Consider the following 10,500-nt stretch of genomic DNA (forward strand, 5'->3'; position numbering starts at 1 on the left):
TAGCGCTGCTCTGGCGAGAGCTATAGAAAACGTGGATTTGGAAGTGCAAACAAGTGCTTTTCAGGCCCCCAACTACAGTGCATGTGCGCCGGGCGCGCGCAGCATTTGGCAGCCAGCGTGTACATTTCGCGGGCGCTTTGATGTTCTCAGTGAGCCGCGCGGCCACTGCGATCATCAAAGCGCCCGCAAAATGATTACTTTCACTTTAGCGGCCGCACAAGTGAAACATACCCTCTAATTCTTCTTTGAGCCACACCTAACCAACCCTTTCATCCTTACAATCTAACGTTCGCACCTACTTGGCAGACAAGGGAACATTAGCACCCCATCTCTACCTCACGTACATGTTTTTTTTAACTAAGGCCATGTGCTATACTTTTGTGATTTAAAATAGGGTTCGCTTTTTTAAAAACTATTTCGGTACTTATATGCACTTTATACCGTAGTATAATCCTACACACTTCACGGCTTATTAACATGCATCCAGGTGTAATTAATTATTGTTTACATTGCTTTGCCGCGCAAAACAAAGGGAGCGTTTTGAATCCTCCTTTACCAGCATTGCAAGTCTTATCACATCAGCCTCCGTTACACATAATTGGCACCATCCCACACATGCTACAATTTCTAAGAGCAGCCTCTGGTGTTCCTGGTGTGCATCTCTTCTCTGTTCACTGTCAGTGCACATCGCTTGCAGTTCACTTTAGTGCGCTTTCTTTATGTACACTTTTTAGTGTAGTCTAAACATACACACTTCAAGGCCTCCTAAAATACACACTGCCGCCGTTATTTATTTAATCCCATACTTTTTCGCACGCCTTCTCTGGACATGGAACTTTTATAACATCAACTTGCATAATATGTGTTACACATAATTGGCACCATCGCAGGCGTGCTACAATTTATATGGACAGACTCATGTTTCTTAATGTGCATCTTTTCAGTGTTGACTATAAGTGCACTTCACGTGCGGGACACTTAATATGCTTCCTATATGTACACTTTTTAGTGGAGTCTAAACTTACGCACTTCACAGCCTACTTACATGCGCACTGCCGCCCTTATTTATTTATTACATCGATTTTCCGTACAGAACAAACAAAGCATTTGAAAGTTAATTTTTCCGGACATGCAAGCCTTATCGCACCCACCTGCAAAACATGTTTTACGCAAAACTCATCAACCCAGGCGCGCTGCAATGTTTGTGGGCTGTCTCTGGTGTTCTCACTGTGCATTTCTCTACCGTTAACTATAAGTGCACCTCCACTGCAGTTCACTTCAGTGCGCTTCCTGTATGTGCACTTTTTAGTATAATACAATCCTACGCACTACATACTCCTAATATACAAACTAGCTTTCGCGCTGTGCCTGTACATGCTACTACCATAGCTTGTATAAGCGCCAGCCTTCAACATGTTGCGGATTAAACATCGAAGTGGTGCCTTCCCTTATTTAGACATTTTGGCAAAGCAGCTACTTTAACCGCACTGCTGGCTTCTTTTATTTCTGAGGCCCATCTTCTTTCTTACAGTTCGCTAGGCTTTAGTGTAAGCTCGTACAGTTAGTGTTAATTTCTTTATATACAGGAATAGAATACTGCATGCATTTAAAATAGTGACTACACTTACAGGTTCATATACACCATTGTTTCACACACACGCTACTTTGAAGAGCACTTTGCATTACTTTTAAATTCGCGCACTAAATGTCACTGCGCTTGCAAGTGTGAGATCGATATCACTGTAGATATAGGTGTGATATCACTATTACTGCAGATGTAAGTGTGGAATATCTATTATAGCAAATATTGGTGTGAGATTGCCATCACTGCAGATATTGGTGTGAGATCACTATTGCTGCAGATATAGGCCTGACATCACTATCACTGCAAATATAGGTGTCAAATCACAACAAGCATTGGCATAGCTAATAGGTCTCGCCTTTGGGACCTTATAAGTGTTTAGACATGCAAAAGTTGCATAACTAAATACTTATAAGGTCCCAAAAGCGAGACCTATTGGCTATGCCAATGCTTGTTCTCTGTTGCCTCCTGGCGTTTATATAACAGCTGTAGTGGTGGAGACCAAGGGGCGTGGGGAAGGGGGGGGAGCACGCAGAGCTGTAGCATGGGGCCAATTTGGTCCCCTCTATCTACGCCAGTGGATATTACAGACTCCAGCGTTCTTTGCCTGATATCTCTTCAATTAGCTAACTACACAGAGATGGCCACTCACGTGATCTGTGTGTTCAGGATCTCTTTGTCAGGCAAAGGTCTACCACTTACACACTCGACTCTATTATATCAAGATGAGTGCGTCACAAACACATAAGACACTATTATCACCATTAAAATTCGGGAGGGGAGTTCAGGGCTAGAAACACTAAAACATGTAAGTTACCGTGCTGCAGGCCGACTCCTCTGACAGACTATACCAACCGATCAAGTCAAGCAAGGAATGTGTTTTATTAACCAAAACTATATATATTAGAACCCAATCCTAATATCTCCAGTTAATGGGAACTGAGCCTTCTAAATATTGGCATCGTATGTAGGCACATGCATTTAGAAACAGACACACACATGCAGAATATAACATGCTATGTGTTTGCCCACGTTGAGTGTGTTAGGGGCTACACCTCACAAGAGGTGGGCCCAGCTGCTATATTTCCCCTTCATCTGCAATAAAAATATATTGCTAATTATTCCGAGCCGATGTACGTATTCCATGCTTTATCTTGGATAGAAGGTGTACGCAAACGCGGGAATCTAACTAGAATTAGAGCACAATGGATTGAAAATATGTGGTGAGATTATGTCTCATTAAATTCGCGTTCTGAATTTGAGACCAGTAGTTTTCTTTTGTAAGACCACTTTAAGATTACCTAGACAACCTGCATTGTGATCGTAAAAAATCAAATTTTTCTTACCACGGACACCTCACACACTTCTTAATACTATATTCATGCATTGCTCTCCCGTTATTGAATCGATGTTAATTTGAACGCGTTCTCGTATTTCACACGTCATAAAAGTGCTAAAGCATCCTGACTGAAATCTCTGCTGAGGAATGCTTACAATGTTGCTGTTGGTTTCCACCCGTGCTTCCTGGCTTTCCCCGATATTTCAAATTTGCATCCAGCAGCCTTAGACGTTAATTTACTAACACACACACTTCATATTTCCAGAAATGATGACTGCTCGTCGTGGGCAATGTAACGCCGATAAAGCTGGCAGTATTTACACCGCTGCCGTAAAACACGCTCCAGCGGGGAGGTGGCGTAATGGCCTCTCCTGCCAGTCAAAGGCGCAGAGACCTGCTTCATTTAATGAGGGAATAAAAACTTCCTCCCTGTAGGAAGGTGGATATCTGACTATGGTTACCCCCAACTTTTTGCCTAGTGTCTAGCTGGTTTTTCGACTTAGTTGGCCTGAGATCCTGCCATTCAGGGCCTCAGGCTGTCTGCTCTCTCTTTAAAATGGACTCCATGTACCCTAGGTACATAACCAATTGGTAAGGATCACCTTATTGGACCCTGTACAGTGTACCCTAGGTACCCAGGGCATAGGTGTACCCTAGGCCTCCCAGGGGCTGCAGCATATATTATGCCACCCCTGGTCTGGCCTTCCAATCAGACACAACTGGCTGATCACTCAGCTGGGGCAAGGTTGTGTAATCACCCCTTGCTTAGTGTCACGGGTATCTGCGAGCTCCTCCTCGGGATGGCACTGATGCTAAATAAGGCCCCCCTCCCATCCGTCCCCAGCCCGGAGTATGTATGAGACACGCGGACTAGGGGGACGGGTGAGCGAGGGAAAACGGGACAGGAACAGCCGGGAAAGCGAGACCTAGAAGAGAAGATGCACAGAGTGAGAAGAGGAACGTGGAACCCCGCACCCTTCCCGACGGCTCTTGAATAGTGGAATAACCCCGGTACCTTCGTGCTGTAGGCGGAAGTCTCGAGGGTCCCTTCAACCAGAAGATACTGGGAACCGAGTGGCGCTACCACTTCCACGCTCGGAACTCCGTGAGCGGAGGAGCGCCAGCCAGGAAGGTTCTCTCCTCCTCACGTTTCCCAAGGAGGAAGGAAGTGGGGCGAAAGCTCGGTTTTCACTCGTTGGTTGAGAGGGGTGGACAAACAGTAAACAAAAGTAACCAGAAGGAGTTGCGGGTATTTCCCGATAGAGATGTTCGCGCTGCTACTCACATACTCACGATTCTGCCGTGAGTAGAGGAGCGCACTCTGAGGAGTTGACAAGCCCGGAAATCCGTGGGCGTAGAGGTAGAACGGGGAGTCCGTCTGGTTGTTAGCCGTTAAGGTAACGGCGGAGTGTGGATTCGGAAGAGGGGCGTCTACAAGGGTTGAAGATAGAACCGGAGACGCACACCTCTCCACGAAGGCGTCGAGATGTCGTCGGCACTGGAGGGCAAAGGCTGCAAGGGCCGCGGGGAGCTCAGGAACTCTGTAGAGGAGTGCGGGCTGGGAACCGCGTAGGTCGGCAGCCGGGGAGCCGTAGATGAATGTAGGAATCATAGGCAACGCCCCCGGGATGTTTGCGGTCTTTTATAGGCCGACAGGAGATTACGTGATCGGGTGGCCGCGTTGCCTCTGGGACCTGTAGTTCTTCCGGGCCCGCTGTGGCGGGGTCGGTGCGCTCGGATCGTGACAGCACATCCCCCTTTACCCCGTCACCGCCGCCCCCGGGCCCCCGGGCTTGGTTGGACAGCGACGGTGAAAGGCAGCCACCAGGCGGTCGGCATGCACCGCTGAGGCGGGCTCCCAAGAGTCTTCTTCAGGACCGTACCCCTTCCAGGACAAGAGGTACCATAACTTCCCCCTCAACAGTTTGGAGTCCAAAACTCGGCGAACCACGTACTCACGATCATGGTTGATCCACACCGGAGCAGGAGCCCTCCGCGCCAGACAGCGCGAGGGTTTGAGGAGAGAGACGTGGAACACCGGGTGAATGTGCATGTGCGGTGGGAGGCGTAGTTGCACCGCTACGGGGTTGATGTGTTTAACCACCGGTTAGGGTCCTATGTATTTCGGATTGAAAACACGGGGTTTTCGAAATCGGAGGTTCTTAGTGGACAGCCACACTCTGTCCCCCTTGTGATACACCGGCGGGGGTCTGCGGTGTTTATCCGCCTGCGCTTTGTATCGGGCCTTGGCTAACAGGAGATGGGACCGGGCCTTTTTCAGGGCCGAGCGTATGGAATGAAGCCGGCTCTGGAGATCAGGAAGGCAGCTGTTGTCTCGCGGGAGAAAGAAGGGGAGAAAGCGTGGATGGAACCCCGTGGCGAGAAAGAACGGAGACTGCTGGGTTGAGGAGTGTTGTGCGTTGTTGTATGCCACCTCAGCCACCCAAAGTAAGTCCACCCAGGTGTCTGCGGCTTGGTCAACGTAGCATCGCAGGTACTGCTTGAGCGTCTGATTCAATCTCTCCGTTTGTCCGTCTGTCTGTGGGTGGAAGCTCGTAGAGAGGGAGGAGTGAATACCCAGCGCTTCACACCACACCTTCCAAAACCGTGCAGTAAACTGCGACCCTCTGTCTGAAACAATCCCCGTCGGTAATCCATGAAGTCTCACCACGTGTTGCAAGAGGAGTTTCGCTAACGCTCCCGCTGTGGGCACTTGCTTGCAGGCTATAAAATGTCCCATCTTCGTCAGATAGTCGACGACGACAATGATGGCTGTGCACCCTTGATCTTTCGGCAGCCCTACCACAAAGTCTATGGATATGCGTTCCCAGGGGTTCAGAGGAGTGGGTAGTGGCATCAGAAGACCTTGGGGCTTTTGGTGGTCGCTCTTCATCTGGGCGCAAACAGCACATTCCTTCACCCACTGCAACACGTCCGGTCGAACGGAGGGCCACCAGAATTGACGCATCACTTTCTCCAGCGTCTTGGTGCCTCCTGTATGACCAGCACATGGCAGGTCGTGACACCAGGAAAAGACGAGTTTGCGGAGTTTGAGCGTAGGAATCAGTATCCGAGATCCGTTTACTGGGAGACCACGGTGCAGTCGCCATTCTCTATGTCCTTTTAACCATGTGGACCATGCACATGTCCGTATCCCTCGCTTCACTCCTTGCAGGAAGGATTCGGTGTGCGTGTTGCCGATGACCTGTTCCGGAGATAAGATGGGCTGATCTGGTGTTGTTAACGGAAGGTGCGAAAGGGTTTGTCTTGAGAGGGCATCGGCCTTTTTGTTTTGCGTCCCTGGTCGGTAGGTGACCACGAAGTGGTATTCCGCAAAAAAGAGTACCCATCGCTTCTGCCTGGGAGAGAGGTGTCGGGCTGACCGCAGGAACTGGAGGTTGCGGTGGTCCGTGAACACCGTTACCTGATGTTGGGCCCCCAGTAGCCAATGGCGCCATTCCAAGAATGCGTCTTTGATGGCAAGTAGTTCCTTCTCGGAGACGGTATAATTACGTTCCGCTGGATTCAACTTCCTGGACATAAAGGCCACTGGGTGTAGTTGGCCCGTGTCGGGCTGGCGTTGGGAAAGAATGGCTCCCACTGCTTCATCTGATGCGTCGGCTTCCACTATGAACGGAAGGTCGGGTTGTGCGTGGCGCAAGATGGGAGCGGTGGTGAAGGCGTCTTTGAGTTGGTCGAACGCTGTCTGGGCTTCTGGTGACCAAAGGAAGGGGATGCCTTTCCTTGTTAGTTTTGTGAGTGGTGTCACCATTTGAGAGAAGTGGTGTATAAAACGCCGATAAAAGTTTGAAAACCCAAGAAAGCTTTGGACCTCTTTCACTGTCTTCGGCGGAGGCCATCTGGTTACCGCCTGGACTTTGCGGTCTGTCATGACTTGTCCATCGGGGGTAAGCAGGACACCAAGGAACTCCACCGTGGTGACATGGAATTCGCATTTCGTAAGTTTACAAAACAGGTGGTGTTTTTCTAAGGCCTGCAATACCGATGTTACATGGCCCACGTGTTCTTCTTCCGAGGATGAAAAGATGAGGATGTCGTCTATGTACACCACTACATAGAGATCTAGAAAATCCCTCAAGACTTCGTTCAAAAAGAATTGGAAGGCGGCTGGGGCGTTGCAGAGCCCGAAGGGCATTACCAGATATTCGAACAGGCCGAATCTTGTTTTGAAAGCCGTCTTCCACTCATCCCCCTCTCGCATTCGCACCAGGTGGTATGCCCCCCTGAGGTCTAGCTTGGTGTATATTCGCGCTCCTCGCACCTGTTCCAGCAATACCGGGATCAGAGGTAGCGGGTATTGATTTTTGATGGTCATGGCATTGAGGGCACGATAGTCTATGCAACAGCGTAGTTCCCCATTGGCCTTTGGTATAAAGAAGAGGGGGGATGCTGCGGGCGATCTGGAAGGGCGAATGAACCCCAACCGAAGGTAGGTATCAAGATAGTCCCGGAGATGACTGGTTTCTGGGCCCGTGAGAGCGTACACCCGGCTACACGGAACAGCGGCTCCCGGGGTGAGGTCGATCCTACAGTCGTATTCGCGATGTGGAGGGAGAACCTCGGCTTTCTGCTTATCAAACACTCCTTTGTAGTGGTGGTAACAAGGAGGGAGCTCCACGTCCTTCTCTGCAGCTGTAGCTACATGGTGAGCCTGTGGTTCGTTGAAATCTGGAGTGGCCTCACGGCGTTGGCACCGTGTGCGGCAGAAGAGGGAGCAGAAGGTTACAGAGTTGGAAGCCCAATGTATCTGGGGCTCGTGACGACGTAACCAAGGCAATCCAAGGATAAGATGGCATCGGGGTGCTTGGATGATGTTAAACGCGAGTCTCTCGCTATGGTCTTCTCCTATGGACACCTTTAAGGAGGGCGTGGTATACCTTATGGGGCCGGATTCCAGCTCCTTGCCGTCCACAGCATAGACGAGTTCAGGGGTGTCTTTCGCCACCAGCGGTATCCCCAACCGGTGGGCTTCGTGGTCATCCATGAAACAGCCCGTTGCTCCAGAGTCAATCATGGCCCGTACATGGTGGGTTTTGGGACCTATAGCGAGGAGCACGGTTAGATAGAAGTGGTCTGGCTCTATGGAGGTGTTTGCGTCCAGAGAAGGGATGTAATGACAGCTCGAAGGGGCCCCTTCTTGCTCCTTCAAGCGTTCAGGTTTCCCACCGGTCCAGTGTTGGTTACGGTGGCTGTTTGTCCCACCTGAGGCCGGCGGTTCTTTGGGCGGACGGGGCATTCCCTCAGGAAATGGCCTTTCTTGCCACAATACAAACAGAGACCCTGTGTGCGCCGGTGGTCTCTTTCGCTGAGGGTCAGGGACGCTCTCACCGCTCCGATGTCCATGGGTACGGGTCTCGGGGAGGTTGGTTCCAGCAAGCGAGGGTGTTCGAAGGACAGGGGTGTTTTATCCTTGCGCTTGTTTTCCCCTTTTCGTACTCTGAGCCGGTATTCCAATCGAGAGGCCAGTTCGATCATGGCCGAGCATGTGCTGGGCTGGGGATCTATCTGTGCGATAACATCCTTCAGGTCCTCGGTGAGACCTCGATAGAAGATAGCAGTCTGCTTCTGTTCGGGCCAATCCGTTTCCGCCACCAATCGTCGGAAGCTATTGACGTACCCCAGAAAATCCGAACTCTGTTGGCGTAGCTCAAGGAGGTCTCGATCCGCAGAGAAGGTATCCGCCCGACGGTCGAAGGTCTTCTCAAACTCCTGACGAAAGGTGTCCCAGTCATACAGGAGTGCGTCGTCCCGGCGAACGATGGGGACAGCCCATTGCGCCGCTTCTCCTGTCAAGTAGGAAATCAGAAACGCCACTCTGGCCTGGTTCGTGAGGAACAATTTGGGCTTGCAGTGGAAGTGCAAGAGCACCTGGGTCAGGAAGACTTGGACCTTCTGGATATCTCCCTGGAATCTCTCCGGAGGGGCCAACGGAACGTGTGACGGCATTTCCACCACTACTGGCGGGGTCGAGGACGGGAGTACCGGCCCAGCGTCAAACGGGTTTCGTTGGAGGCGGTCCAGTCGTGTATGCAAGGCTGCGGTTTCCGCTCGTGACGTTGCTAACTCCAGCTGGAGTTGCGCTAAAGCAGCCAACACGTCGTCCAATGTGGACATTGTAAGCGATCAGTGCTATCAAGAGGAGAGGTAATTTCGTGGGCCTATGATTCTGTCACGGGTATCTGCGAGCTCCTCCTCGGGATGGCACTGATGCTAAATAAGGCCCCCCTCCCATCCGTCCCCAGCCCGGAGTATGTATGAGACACGCGGACTAGGGGGACGGGTGAGCGAGGGAAAACGGGACAGGAACAGCCGGGAAAGCGAGACCTAGAAGAGAAGATGCACAGAGTGAGAAGAGGAACGTGGAACCCCGCACCCTTCCCGACGGCTCTTGAATAGTGGAATAACCCCGGTACCTTCGTGCTGTAGGCGGAAGTCTCGAGGGTCCCTTCAACCAGAAGATACTGGGAACCGAGTGGCGCTACCACTTCCACGCTCGGAACTCCGTGAGCGGAGGAGCGCCAGCCAGGAAGGTTCTCTCCTCCTCACGTTTCCCAAGGAGGAAGGAAGTGGGGCGAAAGCTCGGTTTTCACTCGTTGGTTGAGAGGGGTGGACAAACAGTAAACAAAAGTAACCAGAAGGAGTTGCGGGTATTTCCCGATAGAGATGTTCGCGCTGCTACTCACATACTCACGATTCTGCCGTGAGTAGAGGAGCGCACTCTGAGGAGTTGACAAGCCCGGAAATCCGTGGGCGTAGAGGTAGAACGGGGAGTCCGTCTGGTTGTTAGCCGTTAAGGTAACGGCGGAGTGTGGATTCGGAAGAGGGGCGTCTACAAGGGTTGAAGATAGAACCGGAGACGCACACCTCTCCACGAAGGCGTCGAGATGTCGTCGGCACTGGAGGGCAAAGGCTGCAAGGGCCGCGGGGAGCTCAGGAACTCTGTAGAGGAGTGCGGGCTGGGAACCGCGTAGGTCGGCAGCCGGGGAGCCGTAGATGAATGTAGGAATCATAGGCAACGCCCCCGGGATGTTTGCGGTCTTTTATAGGCCGACAGGAGATTACGTGATCGGGTGGCCGCGTTGCCTCTGGGACCTGTAGTTCTTCCGGGCCCGCTGTGGCGGGGTCGGTGCGCTCGGATCGTGACACTTAGATATAGTATGCCTATATCTACCCTTATATATAGACACATGTGTACCTATCAGTCACTCCTATGGCAGGCCTTAACAATCCTGGAGGCAGAGTGCTTGGTAACATGTGAGATGGTGCTCTAGCATGAGCTGAGCCTGTCTGCAGCTTTCGGAACCTTGTCCTTATAGCTGTTCTATGATATAGCCTACCATATACTCTTAAAGTGCCTTATAATCTTAGACGGTTATGGTAACTATGGTTTGGCTTTATCGAAACATGTCGTGTAAGGTGTCTAACACTGTGGAATAATACCCCCATGCCATTTCTGGACATGAGAATATTATTCCCCCCTTCTAGAGGGAAAGACATGTTAAAATCATACTTCAACTGTTAGCCTCTGACCAAAGCCTCAGCATCACAAAATGGATGC

Source organism: Triturus cristatus, chromosome 10 (assembly GCF_964204655.1).
Source record: "Triturus cristatus chromosome 10, aTriCri1.1, whole genome shotgun sequence".
Lineage (NCBI taxonomy): Eukaryota > Metazoa > Chordata > Amphibia > Caudata > Salamandridae > Triturus > Triturus cristatus.